This window comes from Oryzias latipes, chromosome 11 (genome assembly GCF_053564925.1).
Source record: "Oryzias latipes strain Hd-rR chromosome 11, Olatipes_Hd-rR_3.1".
NCBI lineage: Eukaryota > Metazoa > Chordata > Actinopteri > Beloniformes > Adrianichthyidae > Oryzias > Oryzias latipes.
In genome coordinates, this window is record NC_136247.1 from 28,190,459 (window position 1) to 28,200,342 (window position 9,884).

A 9,884-nucleotide genomic window follows, 5' to 3' on the forward strand; every position below is an offset into this window, starting at 1 on the left:
GAACACGCCAATGGTCATCTTGACCCCATAGGACAGCACAAGGGTTACAAACTTTTTATTGGAGTCAATTAGAGCATTTTGGACTGTGTGGCTCAGGTGGTTGAGCAGGTCATCCAATGATCAATATGGTCGCTTCTATAAGAGACCTTGTTTTAGTGGGTCATGACCCAGAGCTCCTGACCATAGGTGAGTATTGGAATGAAGATCCACCGGTAAATATAGAGCTCTGCTCTCTGGCTCAGCTCTCTCTTCACCACAACAGACCAGTACAGCGACCGCATAACACGGACGCTGCTCCAAACTGCCTGTTAATTTTACGCTCGGATCTTGGTGAACAAGACCCCAAGATACTTAAACTCCTCCACCTGGAACAGGAGAACTCCACCCACCATGAGAGGGCAAACCGGCTTTCTCCAGACAAGAACCATGGCCTCAGACTTAGTGGTACTAACACTTATCCCAGAAACTTTACACCTCAGGTCATCTACAAGGAGCAAAGAGGAGACCCTGTGGTCCCCAAACCAGACCTCCTCTGGCCCCTGGCTGCAGCTAGAAATGTTGTCCATAAAGACTATGAACAGAACTGAAGATAAAGGGGAGATCTTCCAGAGTCCAACATCCACCAGGACCAGGTCTGACTTACTGCCGGTTATTTAAACCAAGCTCCTGCTCTGGTCATACAGAGCTGGACAGCCCCTCAGTCAGACCTCTTATGTGAATGTGTATGAATGTCCCAGTGATGGTCAGAGGGGCTGCCACGCCTCTGTTGGTCTGCCCCAGGGCAGCTGAGGCTACATTTAGTACCTTACCATCACCAAGAATGAATGGATAATGGACACATTGTGTGCGCTGAGTGTCTGGAAAAGTACAGATAAATCCAATCCATTATTATTATTATTATTATTATTATTATTATTATTAACCCTTGTGCTATCCTAGGCACGTTAACGTTGGGAGTTGGGTCATCTAGACCCACTAGACAGTGCTCTGAACCTTTTTTCTTCAATGATTTGTGATCTTCACTGGTGTCCATGGATTACATGAAATCTTTCCACCTTTATCCACCTTTGTCATGGTAGGGAGAACACGTCAATGGAAGGGTGGAGTCATCTAAGATAGAACAAGGGTTACAAGGACAGGGTCACAGTGTAATAAAGTAATTCATTCATCTTCTAAACCTGTTTTTTCTCTTTCAGGGTTACGGGGCTGGCAGGGCCTATCGCGGCCACTCGTGGGCGAAGGCAGGGGACACCATGGACAGGTTTCCAGAATATCTGTGAAACGTCTCTTTCATTCAGGATAGTTCAATGGCAAAAAAAATTTAGAAATCGTCAATTGGACCAAACTTTTTAGCTGAAGACGTGTTGAAAGCAAACCCTTTTTGGGCTATGTCATGGAATTCAGGTTTCATCTTTTTCTTGGAGATTGTAAATGGGGCTGCAATATGAGCTAAGACATGCAGATCCTTCCACCACAATGAGACCAGAGCGTTTATCCTCAAATTTATTGCCATGTCGAAGAGAAACCACCAGGTGTCGCTCATTTGCAGATTGTAGCGTCTGTGCAGAATTATAGACCAAAACCACCTGAATCAATGATTTATGCAGGATTCTTCTAATTACATTAAAACATGAATTATGCCACATATGCATTCCCACAGACTTTACTTCTTTACAAAAGTCCAGATAAAAATTGTATTGTGTCTAAAATCATGGATAGTAATACTAAAATAACACATTTGCTCAAAGTTACAGTATAGTAACAGTAAAGTATAGTAATACTCTAAGAACATCTCTATGCAGATAGAAGTTCTGTTTGGTTCCTGGTTCCAGAGTTGATTCAGGATCCGTCTCAGGCGTTCACTGTCAGCACGGATCAGAACTTATTTCCAGAAGCTTCACCTCCAATACAGTCTTCACTATTTCATTCCATCTGTGTTGCTTATAGTGAAATCAACTGTAGTGTTTCTGTGTCTATTTTGTACAAATCAACTGTTCATCAGCTGAAGAAAATTCTTCTTGGGATGTTTTGGATCCTTTTTTTGAAGATTCTTCTTTTTCTAGACCATCTGTAAAGAAAAATCATCTAAAAATGAGCAACAGACTATTTAATGCAGGTGGTGTTCACTTATAGAGAGAACCGCAGGTTCTACATGTTCAAAATAAACAACCCTTGGTTCCAAAAATCCTTTAACATAATTTTAGATTTTAGCTAATAGTGGAGTCCCTTTTGTATGTAGAATCCCATTTACAGTTCACTCTTGACTCCATGTTTTCACATTATGAGCACTTATAATAAGATTGGTGACAAAAGAAAAAACATTTCCTGAGGTTTCTCACTTTTAATATTTTTTTATAATATTTGCTGCTTTGTATTTATTCATTTAATCCTAATAACTAAACATTTTGCTGCAAAAAAATTGAAACACATTATTTTTATTTTACAAAGAGAACAAACTAATTTTTAAGACTTTGGTCACATATCCCAAAATGTCACTGTTGGAATGTGATCTCAATTTCTGCTTTATATTGCATTTATTTTCTATTGTGTATTTTATCATGTAAGTGGTTTGTGTTATTTCTTGTTTTGTTTCTTATCCAGGTGTGTTGGATTAATGATTATAGGTGTGTCTAAATAAACGAGGCGATCACTCCCAGCTGCGTTGTTGGCTGAGAGTGAAGTCAGAGAAAGAGGAATTGTTTGTCTTTGTTACTTATTTGATTCTGGAGGAATGTATCCAGGTAAAATTAACACGGTAGTCCAGGTACCACGCAGCACCACAGTGCAGTTACTAACCTGCTAACAGTCAATCAAATGCAAGTTTTTCAGCAAATTTGGCAGTCACATTCTTATGCACCTTGAGGTGGCCACGGAGGTTTTAAGAAAAGTTTTAATTAAATGGTGATTTTTTAACATTGGCCGCCCGGAATCATTAAAAGGTCACATGGTAGCAGTCTTGTGACAGGCGGGTGGAAGGAAGGAACCAGCATTATGACTGACTGATAATAAGGTCTCAAAATCATCTGATGAACGGCTGATTTCAGACTGCCACCCCTCTGCCCCTCTGCTGTCGTCCCACTGCAACCGTCTGACTGTTAGAAATCGTACGGTAGCAGTGCAGGCACTCGACGAGGGCTGTTGACATGAGCCGGGGCCTGGGATGACCGGACAACTATCTGGTGATTCCGGCCACTGCGGGTCCAAATGCAGAGACAGAATTGATGGTGCACAAAACTCATCATGGTGTTGACACCATCACAGCGACTCTGAGACCTGCGATGAATTGTGGTTGGTGCTGAGAAGACTAGGAAGAAGAAAGGAAATCATGCTTTCTTTTTAGATTATTGTCTAAAAAGTTGGATGGATTATTGAAAATGAAAGATTATAATTTTTGTTCAAACTCTAAGCAGCGAATGACCAGTGGTGCAGAATGGTCTGCTGTTTTTATACCTCCAGACTACTGGCCCGGGTGGCTGTTGACCAGTCGCATTTGATATGGACGGCGGCGGTGCAGAGACATTTACACATCTTCCAATCAAAGCTGTAGCCGGCTGGTGATCTGGCTGCTAGATGACGTAATGCCGTCATTCCCACCTGACTGACTGGTGCCGGAAAGTCGCCATCAACATTTGTGACCACGCCAAGGATTTTTCAATAAATCAGGTGGTGGCATTCTCTGGCAGTGAAGACATTGTTCCATATGCTTTTATATTTTTTGTTCAAGTTTCATTCTCTTTTTGCATTGCTGCATTGATGTGTTCAGTCATTAGCTGCGTTTACATGGGCAAAAGTAATCGGAAAGAACGGCTGATCGGAAAGAAAATGCGTCATATAAACGCGCCGTTCGGAATACTCTGCCCCGGTCAGACTCATTCGGATCAAAATTTCTTTCCGATGTAGATAGGTGGGTTATACCGATCGTTTATCCGATCGTGGAGCATGTAAACGGTCATTCCGATCGTGTGTCACTACTGCTCTGGTTTACGTCACGCATAGATGGTGTTTCGCTGAGAGAAAGCCTTGGAGCGCATACGGGACCGACCAGCTGCTCTGCGGCGGCCCCCTGAAAAGCGCCGCTCCGCTCTCGCCCCGCTGGTTCTTCGCCTCTCTTTCACCCCTCACGAAGGGGCTGCCGGGGAGGAGTGCTTTGTGCCCACTGAGGTCTGGACCCGGCACCTGAGCTCTGCGTTCGGGCTCCGGTGCCAGTGGACCGAGTGAACCTCTCTGAGCAGAGCAGCGGGATTTATTAATACGTGTTTGCCCGTCAGCACACACATTTGGGTCGGTGTGTGAGCTTCAAAGCAGAAATGCTGCTTAGTCCTTAGAAACTGTTTTTAAAAAATCACATGGAATTGTGTTTCCAGTTGTGCCCCGACAAAATAAAGGCTGATCTTATTCCCACACATTTACGTGCAGCCAAACTGCAGATTGCAGCGTTTCCCCGCATGGTCCTGGATTTTGTGTCCATCAAAAGGCTAATGTTGTTAGCCCGCGTTGTTAGCCTCTCCTAACACTGGGTTCTTCGAGCTCCGTTTTTCCACAAAAAAAGCAGTGATCACACGGATTAAATATAATATGATGAGCGAACAGGCACTTCATAATATTCATAACATTAATAAAAGCCCGCTTGGAAGATCACTTTGTGTATTACCAAGCTGCTGCATAAATATAAATGACAGCAAAGGTTTGTTTACAACGGGACCTACTTCCTCATCCGGGCGTTTTTACACTACTGCGCATGCCCAAATGATTCATTCCGACCGAAAGTGTGAGCCATGGGAACGTTTGTTCTAAACGGAAAAAGGTTTTCTGTGCCCATGTGCACAGGTGAATTTTAACCCGACCATTGATCCGATCAAGATATTCTGCCCATGTAACCGCGGCTACTGTGTTGTATTTGGAGTCTTTCGTAACCTTCTGCACATCTTATAATCTTATAGTGTCCCAAAACAAGAAAAAAAGATTAAAGATCTAACTGGTCAACACTTACCATCAACAGGCTGGAAGTCTGAAACACAGTAAAAAGACGTTACAGTCAGATCATATAGACTAGAAATGACATTCATTTATAATCTATTTTTTCTGTTCCAATGATCTGGACTGAATTGGATCCTTTGATTTCATTGTTTCTCACCATTTCTGTTTCTCCAACAGCAGTAGAGGACTCCACTGATCACCAGGAGCAGAACCACTCCAGCTGCTCCTCCAACAACAGGACCAACTGGAAACTCTGAAGGAGAAACTGAGTAGAAACATGGATCAAACTGACATTCAGGGTCAAAAGACTTGGCACATCAAAAGTCTTTGAGTGACTTCTTGTTAGAAACTCCTCACATGCTTTTGTTTTAAAGATGATCTGGATTAGGTAACACTAAGGTGCTGGGGCTAAAGTTTACAATCTTACCCCAGTTTGTCTGAATCTGGGTTTTGTCCAGCATGGAGACGATGTCTTCTGCTAGTCCAGAGAGCTGGAACACACAGTCATACCTCCTCCAGTCCTCATGTTTGATCAATGAAACGTTCAGCTCTGAGCTCATCTGGAAGGTTCCATCATGGTTTGGTAGGATCTGTCCCTTCTCCACACCCTCATGAATCTCCTCTCCATCTTTCCTCCAGAACAGATCAGCTCTGTCAGGATAAAAGCCAGTGGCATGGCAGCAGACCAGAGAGGAGGGAGTCTTCTGGAGAAAAGATACTGAAGGACGCTCTGGACAAAGAAAATGAAGAGAAAAATGTCTCCCATATTCAGCATTTATTTGTATGAACTAGTTAGTGTTGTTGACTCTACCTGTTCTCTGTAGAAAACTCCTCCAATAAGGCATGTGATCCTGAGGTTTTTAGGACACTCTGACATGAGTATGTGTTGAAAGTGCCTAAATCTCCCTTTGTCTGCATCCCATAAATTTTTATCACAACAGCTTGTGTTTTTGAAGCAATCCATGTCCCTGTCTGCAGGTCCAGAGAGATGAAGTCTTCCCCATCATGACCAAACTGAATGAAACCTTTGACTTCATTGCTTTCATCGTCCCACTCACAGCCGGTTATTGTTTGGAGAATGTGAGAACCTGAACACCAAAGAAGAACACTATAAGGAAGTTTGAGTCCTTTAGAAATGTCTAACTTTGCATTGTAATTCTTGAAACTTCATTGAGTCATGGTAATGTGTTTTGTAGAACATTTAACTTGTTTAAAGTTGGGATCATTTTTTTAACAAGAATCTCCACATGAGAATTTCTTTGTAGAATTTTAGACAGTAAATCTTCAACTTTACCTTCAGTTTGATTTAAACGTTGCTTGAAAATATCCATGTCGTCCTTAAATAATTGCTGATGAAAAAGTAATCTCTTTAAAGTCAACTGGAGGAGTTCAGGTTTTTCCTTGAATAGTTTTCGTGTCCAGTCCTGTTTTGGTTCAACTTCCCTCTTGATGCTGTCGAAGTGGCAAATCTCAACTTTGTCCACTGATCCAGAAATCGCAACTTCAGGAAGGTTTGTTTCTCCAGAAATGCCAGTGAAAATCAATATCAGAGAGTGTTTCACTGAAGAAAGAAAATGCATCTGATTTCTGCATTTATCAAAAAATATTTAAGATAAATAAAGTCCCTAGATAAATTTCCAAACCCAGGATATATTTTTGTTCATTTGTTTCCAAAGAATCAATGACTCCATCCCTTAAATAATTTTTGTTGAACAATATTTTTCCTCACAGAGTGACATTACAACAATGATTCAATATTCTTCCCTTACATTTAGCTCTATAATGGAATTTCACCTACACTTGTTTTTTGACCACTTTATTCTTGAAGGATAAACCATTAAACATCACTAGACACTTTGTATAAAACAATAATTTTCCCCTTTCTTAGTAAATAATGGCGCTTAGCATAAGAACACATCCAGACTTAACTTTCACTATGTGATTGTTCACTTAAAAAAAAAATTAAAAAACCTTTGTTTTTCATGTTTTCTTTTCATTTCTACGCTGAAGCCAGTCTATAACTTTAGCTAATTTATTTTTCTAGTTAGTTGAATTTACTGCATGGTGATTTATTTCAGAATCATTTGTCTCTCTAGTACAGTCCCTCCCCCCACTAGAATGAAACAGCTTTCTAAATGTTTCATCTCCACAAACTCAGCTTGTTTCCTATGCAGAGTTTTCCTTACAGTTTTGTTTCTGCAAGTGAACAATGACAGCAATGTCATCTGTTTTAGCTTCAAAGTAACAACAATGTATGGTAGGAAATGTTGAAATAAAAACTGCAGCTTGTGGTCTTACCTGCAGACGCTGCATGACAGAGGAAGAACAGAGTTATGAACATCTTCATCATTTCTGGAGAAATCAAACACAGACAGTCAACTGATCTTCTACTGAATGTAGTTGAACTGAAAGAACAGTTGGAGTGAGGAACTCATGAAGGACCCAAAATGCAGGAGACCAGGCTTTACTGCAGGTACTTCAAACTTTAAAACCTTAAAGATGAGGGGAAAGTAGACAAGGTAAAAATGTGACAAAGCAGATAACCTGAACATCAGACACTTGGAAACACAGAGGATGATAACTTAACCCAAAAGAACCCATGATGACATCAGCATCACATAAAAACATCAGAAATGTCTAAAGTGTTCTAATTAGTTTGTGAAATAACCCACCTAATTTTCATTTTAAGGGAAAATGGGTCTGGGTTCTAATGGATTAAAAACTAACAGCTGTGGATAAACAGTAAATGAAACCAGATGAGACAGTGATTGGAAAATAAGCCTGAAAAAGAACATTGCAAGAAAAACAGAACCAAACAAAGAACATGAATCTGTCATTGGAACAGAAATGTAATGAAAATTTTATCCAGAAATAGAAATATGGAAGACATTTTTCTTCACCTGATTACTGTAGCTGTATGTTTAGTCATCTGGAAGAACTTTCTGATCTGCTATAGACCGTCTCAATTCCTCTACTCTGCTCTGGACTCTTTTAGTTTAGTCCAGCACCATTTGTCCTTCAACTGTTCTGAACACCAACATTCATCTTCATCTTCTGTTTCTGTCACAAACATGTATTTGCTGCTAATTAGTAGTCTTAGTAGTCTTTTTTTTATTATTTTGGACTAGTGAAACAAATGTAAAATAACAGAATAAGACAAGAACGAGACAAAACTTACAAAAACAAGAAAAAGACAAGTAAATTATACAAAACAAAACAAAACAAAATGATATAAACACCAGTCCAAAAGGGAGTGAGAAGAAGAAAAATCTTATAAACTCTCACCCCCCTTTACCCTAAGCCCTTACTTTCCCACCATCAGAGTCCAGTGCCCTACCCAAGTGTATATGTACATATATACATGTAATTTTCATTTCCAAACAACATACAAATGAATAACAAAACGTATTGTCAAAGTATGCAGATTTATAAATGCTGACATTCTGTATTTTTTGGTATTTGCTCATATTTATCCATGATCATCTTCCTGTATCTATATTTAAATTCTTTTATGTTTGGACATTGTTTCAAGCATTTACTGGTTCTGTTCCACAACTTCACTCCACAAATTGAAACACAGAATCTCTTTTTATTTGTACGTGCTTTATGTATGACAAATTTATCTTTTTCCCTAAAATTGTATTTTTCCTCTTTTGTAATAAATAACCTTTGGATATTTGTGGGTAATAAGTTGTTTTTGGCCTTGAATATTATTTGAGCGGTACAATACTCTACTAGATCGTAAAATTTGAGTAATTTTGATTCTATGAATAATTTATTTGTGTGCTCAAGGTAACTGACTTTGTGTATGATTCGTATTGCTCTCTTCTGAAGTATTGAAAGTGAATGTAACGTTGTTTTATAGTTGTTCCCCCAAACCTCTACACAATAAGAAAAATATGGTAAAACTAATGTACAGTAATTAAAGTAATTTAATGTTACATTACTGTTCTGTTATGTTTAATTCAGATTAATTTCACTATCATGCCTTTTATTTTTGTTTATTTATAATAAAATGAACTTTTTCAGTTTTTTCCAGGTTGAGTGGTCAAAAGGCCAAACTGTGAGGTGGAACCACAGCAGGAATTGTCTGCCAAAAACTAAACATCATTCTCCTTTTTACTATAAAGAAGCTGTTTTTTCACCACAAAGCTGATTTTTGCCACACAGATACTCACATGTATGTAAGGAATGTTCAGAGGAAACAAACAGCCAAAAAGTCAGAAAGTGTCTGAACTCGGTTCCGTTCAGGAGTCGTCAGCTGCTCAAAGAACCGAGCCCTCAGGCTTTTATCCTCACTGCTGACAGTAAATAATCCTGGTCTTTCATGGGTTCAGATCAGAGTCCAGGTCCTTCTGGGTTCAGATGTCTCTGTTGCTGTGAGCTGAACAACAGATCTCTGAGCTCTGCAGGTTGTTTTCTTCTCTGTCTAAAAGCAGCCACAGAATGTCTAACTAACCTGTCTAACTAGTCTGACCTGATTATACTAACTTTCTGTTTCTCCACACAGTTCCTATTCTAGATCAGTGTCTTTACCTCTGTGTGTTAGCAGAAGCAACACAGGAGCTGAAGATGTCATGAATAAAATCAGAGCAAAAAAGTATTTATCAGTCACAGATTCAGCAGGTTGTATCACTTGGTTAGAAACTTGGGTCTATTCTGACATCTAGTAATGTAATCCTGGTTGGAAATGAAGTCAAAGGTTTCCTGCAGGTTTCTACTGTAGCTGATATTTTGGTCCATTCTTCCATACAGATCTCCTCAAGAGCTGGGATGTTTTGGATGTGTAGCTGGGCATCACAGACTCTCATCTCCCTCCACAGATTCTCTTCTGGATCAGGGACTCTGGAGACTGGTTAGAACACTTCAGAAACCTGAAATGCTTTCAGAGAGCCAGCTTTCGTTGT

The 9,884-nt window shown here is 39.9% G+C and overlaps 1 pseudogene across 1 annotated transcript; it reads right to left on the minus strand.

Annotated features, from left to right (window-relative positions):
- Positions 1 to 1,488: 1,488 nt before the first annotated feature.
- Positions 1,489 to 9,441, minus strand: LOC101157751 (major histocompatibility complex class I-related protein 1-like; annotated as a pseudogene). The gene is made up of 8 exons (XR_013658962.1): positions 9,156 to 9,441; positions 7,276 to 7,469; positions 6,272 to 6,538; positions 5,789 to 6,065; positions 5,405 to 5,707; positions 5,135 to 5,242; positions 4,991 to 5,008; positions 1,489 to 2,068 (listed from the first exon to the last, which is right to left on the minus strand). The product of XR_013658962.1 is annotated as a major histocompatibility complex class I-related protein 1-like (transcript).
- Between the last annotated feature and the right edge of the window lie 443 nt (positions 9,442 to 9,884).